This window comes from Equus caballus, chromosome 2 (assembly GCF_041296265.1).
Source record: "Equus caballus isolate H_3958 breed thoroughbred chromosome 2, TB-T2T, whole genome shotgun sequence".
Taxonomy (NCBI): Eukaryota; Metazoa; Chordata; class Mammalia; order Perissodactyla; family Equidae; genus Equus; species Equus caballus.
In genome coordinates, this window is record NC_091685.1 from 86434725 (window position 1) to 86447709 (window position 12985).

The 12985-nt window shown below is 41.0% G+C and overlaps 1 protein-coding gene across 11 annotated transcripts in view; it reads right to left on the reverse strand.

Moving 5' to 3' along the window:
- The window catches only part of TRIM2 (tripartite motif containing 2), a 151234-nt gene that overhangs the window by 108931 nt on the left and 29318 nt on the right, over nt 1-12985 (reverse strand). For 2 of the 11 annotated variants that reach the window (XM_023636423.2, XM_070257720.1), the window contains exon 1: nt 1309-1443. The exons of 7 other annotated variants lie outside the window; for them this stretch is intronic. The gene's annotated coding sequence lies outside the window, so the exon portion shown is untranslated. Of the gene's footprint in view, nt 1-1308; nt 1471-12985 lie in introns of those variants that run through there. 2 more of the 11 variants (XM_005607807.4, XM_070257698.1) reach the window with 2 other exon arrangements.

Here is a 12985-nt window from a genome sequence, read left to right on the forward strand (position 1 = left end):
TTAGAAATTACCTGGTGTTTCTATACACCATGCTGGACATTCACGTTGTTTTGGTTCAAATTCATTTAAGAAATAACCTTTGCATCTGATTTAATTCCACCCGCAGCCCTCAAAATGTGTTGGCTTTAAAGGTGGTGTATTTGGATAGTAAATTCTGGAGATTAGGAGAGGTGGGGACATTTATAAAGCACTAGATTTATTAAAGTCCCATGATTCACCTTGAGCTTTATCTAAAAATTAAACCACACCTCTTCGGTTTTCCAGGCTCTTGTCCATATCGAACCCAGACTGTGAGTTCACCAACTTCATCCCATGAGGCTCATCAGAAAGGAAAGGACAGATTCTCTGATCAAAGCTGCCTTAGCGATTTTCTGCTCAGCAGGAGGCAGGAATTCCAAAGGCAATTCCCAGGGCTTGAGATGATCCTTCCTCCTTGCCCCCTACTCTCGATCTGAATGACAGCACACCCTCTCCCTGGCCTCGCGTGTTCCTCTGCACTGAAAGATGTCTTACTCGGTGCCAAATGGGACATCCAAGATGATGAAATCGGGCACTGAAGTGGTGCCTGAACAGTTTTCCGCCCTCACTCATTCACACGCTGGCAACCAGAAGGAACCCCCAGGTGGGCTGGCTAAATCCATGTCAGGTTCCATTCCCATCTCACACGGTGTCCTCAGGCTCCACCGACTTCCCTCTTGGGTAGTCAAGGACAAACGCTCTAATCGCCTGCTCCTTCATTCCTGAGCCCCACCACACACCACCATAGTACCCTTTGAGCAATTTTATGGGGCAGTAAAACTTTACAGCCTGGCAGCGCTAAACCGTTCCCACATTTCTGAATAGAAATATTTATGACATACTCGACTACCGCGGTTTGCCCTTTGAAAATACCAGCAGATATTAGATCCTTTCAGATGGGGTCGACTGAGTTACACTGGCTAACAGCTGGCTTACAGAAACCCCACAGCGGCAGAGCTGAACTCCTGGCTGTGATCAGTTAACTTAGAAAATTAAACAGCCTTTGAGTTTCTCGTATGCTTTGCCACTTCCATGTTGCTTTTGCATTCAAATCCGTCCTGCGTCTCTCCCTCAGTGTTTTGCTTCCCTGCTCCTTTCTTGCCTGGGTTCACAGAGATCATCACTATGAGCTTTGTCAGCAAATCCCGGAGAACCGATCTTTTCTTTCCATCTTTGGCAGGCATAAAAAAATGAAAACCAGGAAAAAGCTAGCAACTCAGTCACAGCCTGTTTCTCCCAGAAGTGCCCAGGATTAACCAGCGAGCCCAGAAAAAGCATCATCGTCCTTACCTGTGTTCCATAACGGCCACTCCTGTGCCCCAGAGTCGGGCGCCAGCCTCCTCGGATGTGGAGACTCAGCTCTCTGCAGCCCGCAGACAATTGGGCCCATTATAGTCATCAGGCCTGTGACTTAAAGGGTGGCCCTTACAAAAATATAAACAGCTTGTCAGCACAAGCCAAGGGGGCGGGACTTCAGTATCAGGGGACAATGGGAGCCAATGACCATGCTCTTTGGGCTCTGTTAGCTTAAGATATTGTGTTTCATTCTGAAGTGGGGAGACCAGAGCGAGGAACACGAATAGGAGGGGCCAGGGTCCTCATCTTTCCAGCCCAGCGGCATGAAAGGGGTCCAAGATGAAAAGTTTAATCACTGCCTGCAGAAGACCAGTTCCAAGGAGGAGTTTGTATACCTCGCACATAATATTTATTTTTAAAAGTTACAGAACATTTCTGTTGCATTAGCCATCTTTGGCCTTTCGGGGTTAATAAATGTAACACTCATTGAGGTAGATAAGAGTTTTTCAATCAAAGAACAAAGTTCAAGGAAAATGCTTTTATGACATGCTTATCTTGTTGTATGTAATATCTGATGAGAAGCAGCCTCTACATCTGCAGAGAAAAGGCTTGATTTGATGGGGACAGCTTCAGAACCCAGAGAAATGGGCTTATTTTATTTCCCAAATATCAATGGTTCGCACTGATTTTTTAAACGCTCACTTAATCTGATCACACTTACGCGACAAAGCAGAAGTTAGTTCACTGTATTTGCAAGAAGGACAGCGGTGGCTTTTTTCTCTCTCCTGAACTTAACTAAATTCTCCTTTTAAAGCTACTAGGTCAGCTTAACTTTTCAATACCCTATGATAAAAACCAAGGACCAGAAAATAAACTGTGGCATTTTTTCTTTTTACGATTTCTAAATAATACACTGAGGTATAAATAAAGTTAAGAGCTATTTGGTTGAGTTGTGGCGTTGCATAAATTACAGGCGTACAAACTTTGAGAAAAGTGCAGTCATTACAGTTCGGAATAGTCTCATTATTTATAAAGGGAAGCATGGTAGCTATCAAAATTAACTAGCAGAGAAACAGAAGAATGTTGAAATGCACTCCTTTTCCACAAACTCTGTACCAAGCCCTTCTGGCTTTGATTATAAAAATAACAGTCCAAAGATACTATCCTTTCTAATTTATGTTAGTTTAAAAGTATTTATGATTCTGCCATTGATGTTTAATTTATATTAAAGTAAGATTCCTCTGGTACTTATTCCAAGTAGTGGTGGAAACTGCTTCGGCTGTTCAGTTCCAAAGGAGCTGTTACATCTGTACTCACATGTCTCTTGATTGTTTTTTTTTTTTAGGGAAAGATTCGCCCCAAGCTAACATCTGTTACCAATCTTCCTTCTTTTTCTCCTCCCCGAAGCCCCAGTGCATGGTTGTGTATCCTAATTGTAAGTCCTTCTAGTTCTTCTTTGTGAGTTGCTGCCACAGCATGGCAACTGGCAGGTGGGTGGGGTGGTTCTGCCACTAAGAAATGAACCTGGGCTGCCAAAGTGGTGAGTGGCACGGCTCTTGATTTTATTTTTTATTTTATTCATTTTTTTATCCTTTTTTGCTTTTTTTGAGGAAGATTGGCCCTGAGCTAACATATTGCCAATCTTCCTCCTTTTTTTCTCCCTCCCAAAGCCCCAGTACATAGTTGCATATTCTGGTTGTAAGTCCTTACAGTTCTTCTATGGGGGATGCCATCTCAGCATGGCTTGATGAGTGGTGTGTAGGTCCGCGCCCAGGATCTGAACTGGCGAACCCCAGGCCACCAAAGCAGAGCATGTGAGCTTAACCACTATACCACCGGGCTGGCTCTGGCTCTCGATTTTAAAGTACAGGTTACCTTCTGGAAAAGGTCTAGTTTTCCTCTAAAGCGTTAAGATCTTGTCATTAAAAAAAGCCTTAGGACACCAAAAACATGAACAACAAAAGAAAAAAATAGAGAAATTGGACTTCATCAAGATTAAACACTTCTGTACATCAAATGACATTTATCTAGAAAATGGAAAGAAAACCTACAGGATAGGAGAAAATATTTACAATCATATATCTGATAAGGGTCTAGTATCCAGAATATATAAAGGACTCTTACTACTCAGCAATAAAATGGCAAACAACCCAATTTAAGAATGGGCAAAGGTCTTGAATAGATGTTTCTTCAAAAATGATACACAAGCGGCCAACAAGCACATGAAAAGATGCTCAACAGCATTAGTCACTCGAGAAATGAAAATCAAAACACGAGATACCACTTTACAGTCGCTAGGACAGATATTAAAAAAATAAAATAAAAAGTGTTGAGGAGGATGAGGATAAACTGGAACCCTCATACATTGTTAGTAGGAATGTAAAATGGTTCAGCTGCTGTGGAAAACAGTTCTGCAATTCTTCGAAAAGTCAAACATAGAATGACCACATGACCCAGCAATTCCACTCATGGGAGTATAACCCAAAGAACTGAAAACAGGTACTCAGACAAACACATGTATACTCATGTTCATGGCAGCATTATTCACAATAGCCAAGAGATGGAAACAACTGAAATGCCCATCAATAGATTAGTGGATAAACAAATTGTGGTATGTACATGCAACGGAATAGTATTCAGCCATAAAAAAGAATGAAATACTGATATAGGCTACAACATGGATGAACCTGGAAAATATTACGTAACTGAAACAAGTCAGACATAAAAGGTCACATATTGCATGATTCGATTTATATGAAATATCCAGAATAGATAAATCCATAAAGATAGAACACAGACTGATGGCTGTCAGGAACTGGAGGGAGGAGGGAATGGGGAGAAACTGCTTAATGGATGTGGGATTTTATTTCAGAACTAGATAGAGGTGGAGGTTGCACACCATCGTGAATGTTCTATATGCCACTGAATTGTTCACCTTAAAATGTTAATTTTATGGTTTTTTTTTTAAACTTTCAGTATCTTCTGAGTTCAACACGTGCCTTCCTTGAAAGGTTATCCCTTGAAAGTTTATGAAGACTTTTTAAAAGATTTATTTAATTCACTCACTCATTCAATATTTATACATTGTTCAGCATCTATTAAGCGCCAGATACTGTGGGGCAGCTGAGTGCTAGGAGACCCACTTGTACTCTCTCTATTAAAGGTGAGAAAGGACAGGATCACCTAATGGGGAAAGGAAAATTGCAAACAGGATGAGAGAATTAATGTTTGGTAAATGGCTGCTGCACCAGCCCTGGTGGTCTAGTGGTTAAGACCCAAGCACTGTGGCCCAGGTTCATTTCCTGGTCAGGGAACCACACCACCCTCTGTCACCCATCTGTCACCCATGGTGGACAGGTTTCAGTGGAACTTGCAGACTAAGACTAGGAAGAAGGACTTGGCCACCCGCTTCCGAAAAAATTGGCCATGAAAACTCTATGAATAGCAGTGGAACATTGATATATCACAGAAAGGTGAGAGGATGGCACAAAAAGACCAGGCAGGGTTCCTCTCTGCTGTACACAGGGTCGTTAGGAGTTGGAATTGACTCGACAGCACTCACAACAACAACAAAATGGCTGCTACATGCTATGTCATCTCATGCTTGATCTCATTTACTATGCAAAACCACTTGGAGTGGTGGTGGTGATGGTGGTGGTGGTGGTGGTGATGGTAGGAATAATTACTCCCATTTTACAGATACAGAAACTAAGAGTCAGAGAATTTAAATTCCCAGAGTCAGCAACCTGTAGGCAATGAAGCCAGGTTCTTTCTAGTCCATCATGCTGCCCCCTGAGCAGAGGCATGTGAAGAACTAAATCCAATGGGGAAAACACGTTTCCCAATGCAAAAGGAAAAATCAATAAAGGACTAAAATTTATTAAGAAGCATTTTAGATGTCAGAAAGAGCAGTGTGGCTTTCTTTCTAGCGGGATGAAGACACAAACCAGAGAAAAAAACAAAACTAATAGTCAAACTTTTACTCAGACAGTTTCATTTTCAGCAAACAATCATAGAACTTTAGAAACGGAGGGATTTTCTAGGTAATCTGACCAGATAGCCTCATTTTTCAGATGGGAAATCCAATGCCTTGCAAAATTAAGTGACACGCCCAGAGTTATACAGCAAGACAGTAGCAGAGCCAGGGCTACGGTCCAAGTCTCTTAACTCCTCGTCCAGGGTTCTTTCTACTACGCCATATACAAAAAAACGAAGAAACCGCTATCATGTCAACCTTTTACTGAGTAGATCGTCATTGTCTACTTCTCCATAGTATTAGTAGACATAATTCCTATCCTCTATAAACTCCGAGTATAATGACCTACAGAACACATTTGACATTCTTAGTGAGTTTACTATTTCTTTCATCATATATTTTGTTTAAAACCAGTAAAGAAGAGAGAGAGCCACAATTTATAATCTGGGAAGGATTATATTTGAAGTCAGTTCATTTTAACCCAGTAAACCTCTTGGAAAGTTGGAACAGGAAATGAACTGAGAACAAGGTGGAGGAGGCTTTGAAAACATAGAAGGAAGACTTTGCCAGGAATTTCATCAAGAAAACACAACTACGTAGGACTGAAACTCTGACAAAGCTGTTCCACACATTCCTCAGGTCTATTTCTTTCCTGACCATCATATCCCTTGGCATTGGTCTATTGCTATTATTAAAAATAATATACAAAATAATTATAGAGGGAGATGTGTGTTCTTTCAAAAGATGGGGAGATGACATCACTACTTTCTAAATTGCAAACCATTAGATTATACAATTCAGAAAATTGCTATATACCCTTCGAGAATGCTCATCATCCAATTAAAATTTTACCCTTGATCCAAAACAGCTACCTCTTAGTCACCCACCTCTTGGCAACCTGAAGCTTCAATTACCCATAAGCAGAGCTTCACCCAACCCTTCTAAAGAGCTGAAGCCCCAATTAACTTAGGTCAACATCCCACAATCATTGTCAAGCCCCGGATTTGCCAATATACAAAACACTGTACCAAAGGGAAAATATTAAATTGTCTACTGATATTTTTTAAATAGTGATATACACATAAAACTAGATTCTCACGGTAAGAGACCATGTAACAAATAACATGGCTAATGGAATTGGGTGAAGTCATAACTGAGGCCCTTTGGATAACATACGGATGAATGGCCAGACCCCTTAAGTCTTCTCAGATGATTCTGGAAAGTAAAATTTCTAAGCCTAAATTATATTTTTTTAAATCCTTTCTTTTTCAAGGAAATAAAAGGGATGCATAGGCAACATGGCTTAATAAAGAGGATAAGCTGAAACTCTAACCATCAGTGACAATGAAGGACTTGGTAGATAGAAAGAATGAAAGCTACAGTCTTTCTTGACTTTGACAAGGCTTTTAACTTTGTTCTGCTTAGCTGTTCCTCAATACATTGTAAGTTATGAGTAAAAATCACTCACTCTAATATCAGCCCACAAACTGTTAAAGAAACGAACAGTTCTAAAGTCATTCCTTTCAACAACCATCCTCAAATGCATTGATTCTCTGCAGATGAATTTATAACTAATTATGTGGATGTCCCATATTTATTATTCTATATGACTTTGTACTTTTCTAAGAAAGACAGCAAGCATAAAGCTGCAAGTCAGGCTTCACATGAAACTGAGCGGGGAAGAGGACTCTGCCAACCACACCTCAACATGAATGTACTTTTATTTTTCTAACCGTGCTGATGGATTTTTATAAGTCTTCTATAGTCTTTTGCTCTGTCCTCATGTGACCAATGGCCCACATTTACAAAGCGATGCCTAAAGTTAGGCTGTAGCCATGGAAAAGAGCAGTATATTGACTTATATGGTAGACCAAACAATGGTCTTGGGCCCATTTGCCCATCACCCAGCCCATTGAGCTAAACCATGACAAGCTTCAACACCACAGATTAGTGTTCAATTAGTTGGTGAAGACCATGAGAGGATTTGCTGAAAACCCGGTTCAGAATGAATCCCAGGACCCATAATAAAGGGTCGTTCTAGATCCAAGAGTAAAGCAGCGTTTTCACCAATAATCCAAATGATGGAAGAAAATGTACTATTAATTTTGAGGAAGTACAAGCTGAGACACCTCTTCAGAAGTGGGAGCAGAACATAGTAATAATGGTAATAGTAAGTATACCACATCTGCTATCCACCAGGCACTGTTCTACAAGTGTTTAGGTGTATTAACTCATTTAATCCTCCCAGCCAACCCTAGGTGGTAGGTGCTCTCACTCATTTTACAGATTAGGAATTGAAGCTTAGAGAAGCTAATGAACATTCATCTGTGTAGAAGTGGTCAAATACCAAGAGAATAAAATTCTAACAGGATTAGTTCAGAGAAGAAAGAAGAAACAGCAGAAATAAGATATGAGGGTAGAACTAACTAAAGATATTAAGGAACAAAAATACCTGGGGGCCCTGCATTAGTTTGCTGGGGCTGCCGTAGCATATTACTACAAGAGTAAAATAACAGCCATTTACTGTCTCACGGTTCTGGAGGCTGGAAGTCCAAGATCAGTGTGTCAACATGGTCGAGTGAGGGCTCTCTTCTGGGTTGCAGACTTCTCGCTGTGTCCTTACGTAGAAAGGGCAAGAGAGCTCTCTTGGATCTCTTTTATGAGGGCCTTGATCTCATTCATGAGAGCTCTGCCCTCATGACTTAATCACCTCTCAAAGATCCCGATTCCTAATTCCATCACATTGGGCATTAGGATTTCAACATATGAATTCTGGCAGGACACAAACATTCATACCATAGCAGCTTCTTTTATTCCACATTTTTTTGAGATTCATCCATGTTGTGGGTGTATCAATAGTTCATTCCTTTTTATTGTTAAATGGTGTTCCATTACATGAACATACCACAATTTGTTTATTTACTCACTCCTTAAAGGATTTTTGTTTTTATTTTCTTGCTGAGGAAGATTTGCCCTGAGCTAATACCCGTGCCAATCTTCCTCTATATTATACATGGGTCACCGCCACAGCATGGCCACCAGTGAGTAGTGTAGGTCCATGCCTGGGAACCAATACTGCGCTGCCGAAGAAACAGAGCATGTTGAACTTAACCACTAGGTCATGGGGCTGGCCCCTTAAAGGAGTTTTAATCGCTGAATTCATTTGATATTCCAAAATTAGGGGAAACGCGAGAGAATACAAACGGTAATTTCTCCTAATCTAGGTTCTCCTCTTTCTTTCCTCCTTCGCTCTCCCCACACCTCACCTCCAAGTTACTTTCATATGCTCAGGCCCATACTCACACTCCTTTCCCCAGCCCTCATTCGCTTAAACCATTGGCCTAGAGCTGGCCATTTCACCCCAAGTGAAGGGTCCCTGTGGGACACCAGTTGAAGCCTAATTTAGTTGCCCAGGCTTCTTGTCAGCCTCTCCCAGTGCCTGTGCTTCTCTCCACGTCTACCTGGTCCCCCACAGCCCTGATCCCACTTGCAAACCCTATTTATTTCTTTTGCCTCTTCCGAGTCTCTGACTTCAACTCTCTCACACTTGGATAGGATCCACTGCCTCTTCTCCAACATCCATGCTCCATTCACCTCGCCCAGAAAGCACTGTATCATTGGCCTCAGCCCGCCTCTGTTCGGTCTTGGGTTCTGCCAAGTGTATTCCAGTAATTTAACTAAAGGAGGTAGTGTGGTAGTGTTTGAGGGCACCGACCCTGGAACAGGCTGACACGTACCCGCTGTGATTTGGCGCTGCACCTCTGTTTCCTCATCCAAAAATTGGGGACAATAATTGTCCTACTTCATACGACTGTCATGAGGATTAAATGAAATATATTTGCAAATAATTTAGAACAGTGTTTAGCACAGAGTAAGCATTATATACACTTTCTATAAAATAAATTGATAAAAATAAATATTCAAGTGCTCTTTCTCACCACAAAGAATTCTTGCGTTCATAGATTTATTCATTCGAAGATTATTTATTGAGGATCTCTGTGCAAGGAACTCTTCTAAGAGCCGGGGAATAAAGCAGCAAATATAATATACACAAATTACATTCTACTAGGGGAGACAGAAAATACTCCAATTAACAACTAAAAGCATAGACTGTGTCTGATAAGCACCATGGGGAAATATAAAACAGCCTAGAAGGAGGATTGGGAATTTCCAGTTGGGTTTGAGTGGGCCAGACTGAACTGGATTGCTGAAGTCAGGATGATCAAGGAAGGCCCTGCTGATAAGACCCCCTCTGAGAACAGGCCTGAATGGGCTCAGGGAGTGTCCCATGGGGCCATCTGGGGAAGAAGCCTCCTTGGCAGTGGAAACAACAGGTGCAAAGGTCCAGAGGCCCCTGACACTTAGTTGTTAGCAGCTCTTGTAGATTGGCTGACTGTGGTTGGGCACCATATGTCGAACATTCGTTAATTTCCTTTGTTCGACTTGCATTCTCTTGACCTTGATGTACTCTTTTTCCCCCAAAACGTTTAGAGATTTGCACTTTGCTTGTGAATTTAGAGCATGCACACTGTAGCATGCAGATACAATGCTGGTTACAGTGGAGTCCAAATGAAATGAATTGGCCTCATGGTACTGTGCCTAAACAATCACCATGATGCTGGGATGCCTGGAGAGGACTGGGCACTAGGAACTCCCCTCGCTGTCCCCAGGGCTTCACAAGAAGACTGACCACTTAGATCTGGGCTTGGCATCTAAAAGGGGATTCAGAAATAGTTGAGAGGCTTAGCAAGATAATAAAAGGATCAGAAAATAAATCCAGAGGGGACACTTTAGGAACTGAACATGCAACTATTTAGTTTGAAGAAGAGATGCTCATACGTTTTTACCCATTTCCTCTGAGAACAAACTGGAAAAACATAAGCTTACCTTGCAACATGATGACTTTAAGGATGTTTGTTTTTAAAAAACAGAGCCTCCTCATGGAAGCCTTGTTAAATACTGCATATTGTTTGATTCTCAGTCTCTGAAATCACTGAAATGAAGAGGACCATGAAAGAAAATTCTCCACCTGCAATTTTTAACCTTGCTGTCAGGTTAACTTGTTTCTAGAACTACGTCATCATGAAGTAATCAGTTATTTAAAAAAAAAACTACAAAAAATAAGAAGGTTAGCTAACATCTCTCTAGAATTCTGCCTAACAGCAGAAAATCAGAATACGTTTTCTCCAAACATAGCTTCTTTGGTTTCCACTGAATCCACATGGTACACTGAATCTGTCGTAAAACTATGCAATTCGATTAAAAATGTTTAAGCTTAAAGGTACCCATGGTCCTCATTATTGTGTTTTAGATGTATACTTGGTGGTGGCTGTTCAACTTACAGTGTTTCCTCCTTCTGTGGGATGGCTCTTCACACAGGGATGGCTCTCAAGGGAGCTGGTGTTTCTCTGCCTTTGAATGGACTCTCAGTTAGAGTTCCAATGTCTTTTTCAGTCACTCTTAGGTAATTAAAAGTCTTCTAAGCCCTTTGAATGCCAGGAGCAGTCTTATTTCTGTAATTTGAATGTCTTGTATGACAAAAAGCACAAATAATAAAAGAAAAAATTGATAAATAGAACTTTGTCAAAATTAAAATTCACCTGTTCTTCGGAAGACATTGTTAAGAAAATGAAAAGGCAAGTCACAGCCTGGAAGAAAATAATCTCAACATATTTCTGACGAAGAACTTGTGCCCAGACTATATGAAGAACCATACAGTCAATACTCAGAAAACAAATAACTCAATTAGGAAATTAGACAAAACATTTGAACAGACGTGGACAAAAGAAAATATACAAATGGCCAATAATCACATAATGAGATGCTCAATATCATTAGTCATCCAGAAAATGAAAATGAAAACTACAATGAGATACCACCACACAACCTCTAGAATAGCTAAAATTAAAAAGTCTGACATTACTGGAAGTTGCCAAAGATGTGGAGCAATTGGAATCCTTATACATTGTCTACAGGAATATAAAATGGTACGACCACTAAGGGAAAATATTTGGCAATTTCTTATAAAGGTAAACAAATGAGTATTATATAACCCAGCAATTCCCCTCCTAGGTAATTACCCAGAAGAAATGAAAACATGTCCATACAAAGAATTATTAAAAAAATGTTCATAGCTTTATGAAAAACAGCCCAAATCTAGAAAAAATTCAGATGTTCATCAAGAGATGAGTGGAAAATAAACTGTAGTGTATCCAGTCAATAGCACACGGCGCAGCAATAAAAAATGAACAAACATGGGACACACAACATGGACAGATCTCAGAAACATTATACTGAGTGAATGAAACCAGATACAAAAGAGTATATTCCATTTATATGAAATTCTATAAAGTGAAAATTGACCTACAGTGGCAGAAGATCAGCCAGTGGTTACCTGGGGCCCAGGGAGTGTGGGGAAATTGCTGTCCAGGGGCACAGCAAACAGATGGAAATATTGTGTGCCTTGATTGTGCGGTGGTTATACAAGCATATGCATTTGTCAAAACTCGTTCACTTGTGCACCTAAAATGAGTACAGTGTTTTGTATGTAAGTCAGACCTCCATAAGGGTGATTTTAAAAACACCCCTTCCAGTGTAATAATGACAACTCCAACCTCTTATCTTATTTAGAGCTTTTTCTCCCAGCTCTTTTATGCTTTCATCCTGGAAACCTGAAGTGGAGCTGTGAAAAAGGTGGGATTTTTTTCATTCTTCTAGTTTCTACTTCCTCCTCCCAGAGGTTGTGAGGTTTCTGACCTTCCAGATTTGGCCTCAGGAAAGAGAATTAGGGAAGGATGGTCACAGTCTTTGGGTACAGATATAATAGGACACTTGTACACTCAGGGCTTGGCGGATGTCTGGAGCTGGCACTTTGTCTCCTGGAAAGCATTTGTGGGGCCTTGGAGATTCCTGTTGTGAACTCCAGTTGAAATTCCCATGATGTGGTTGCCATTCTCCGGCTGCCATTGAGTCTCAGTGCCTTGTCATTCCGGAGCCTGCCTCAAACAGACCCCCTTTAGCAAGGCCTAATGAGTCGCCCCTGCAGCCCTCTTGAAGGGCCTCTTGCTCAGGAGACTGTCAGGAGAGATCTGCTTGGCCCACTGGAAAACTCCACATTCTCGTCCCCACAATGAGGGGACGGCAGTGACTCTCAACACAACCTCCTTCCTCTCTCTCTATTCTCATACCAGTCCTCATGCTCTCACAGCCTTCAGCATGAGTGTCAAGCTCTCTGAAGCATCCTCTTGAATTCCCCTTTGTCGCTTGGCTTAAGATGAGGAGGAAGCAGCTCCTCCCTCTGCCATGGGGTGGGGTGGGGTGGGGTGGGACAGGGAAGCTCACACTGACAACCTCTCCAAAGATCCAAAGAAAGCCTCAAGGTGCGTAATGGGCTTAGGGTCACGAAATAGTTACTGGCCACCCCCTTAGTAAGTCCTTCACAATGGTCTTACCAAGCTTTGGATCATGAGTGTAGACGGCATCTACTATTTTCTTGACATTATGGCCTCTGTTTACATTGATACAAAAAGCATTCTGTTTTAGCATTCTGATTACATATATATATTTACAATTATAAATAAATGTAAATACATTCTGATACTGCCATGAAATATTGCTCAAACATTCTGAAATTAAAATTTATCATATTTATGACACTATTAAGTAATAGATCCTTAATTAGAGTTATCTTCATAT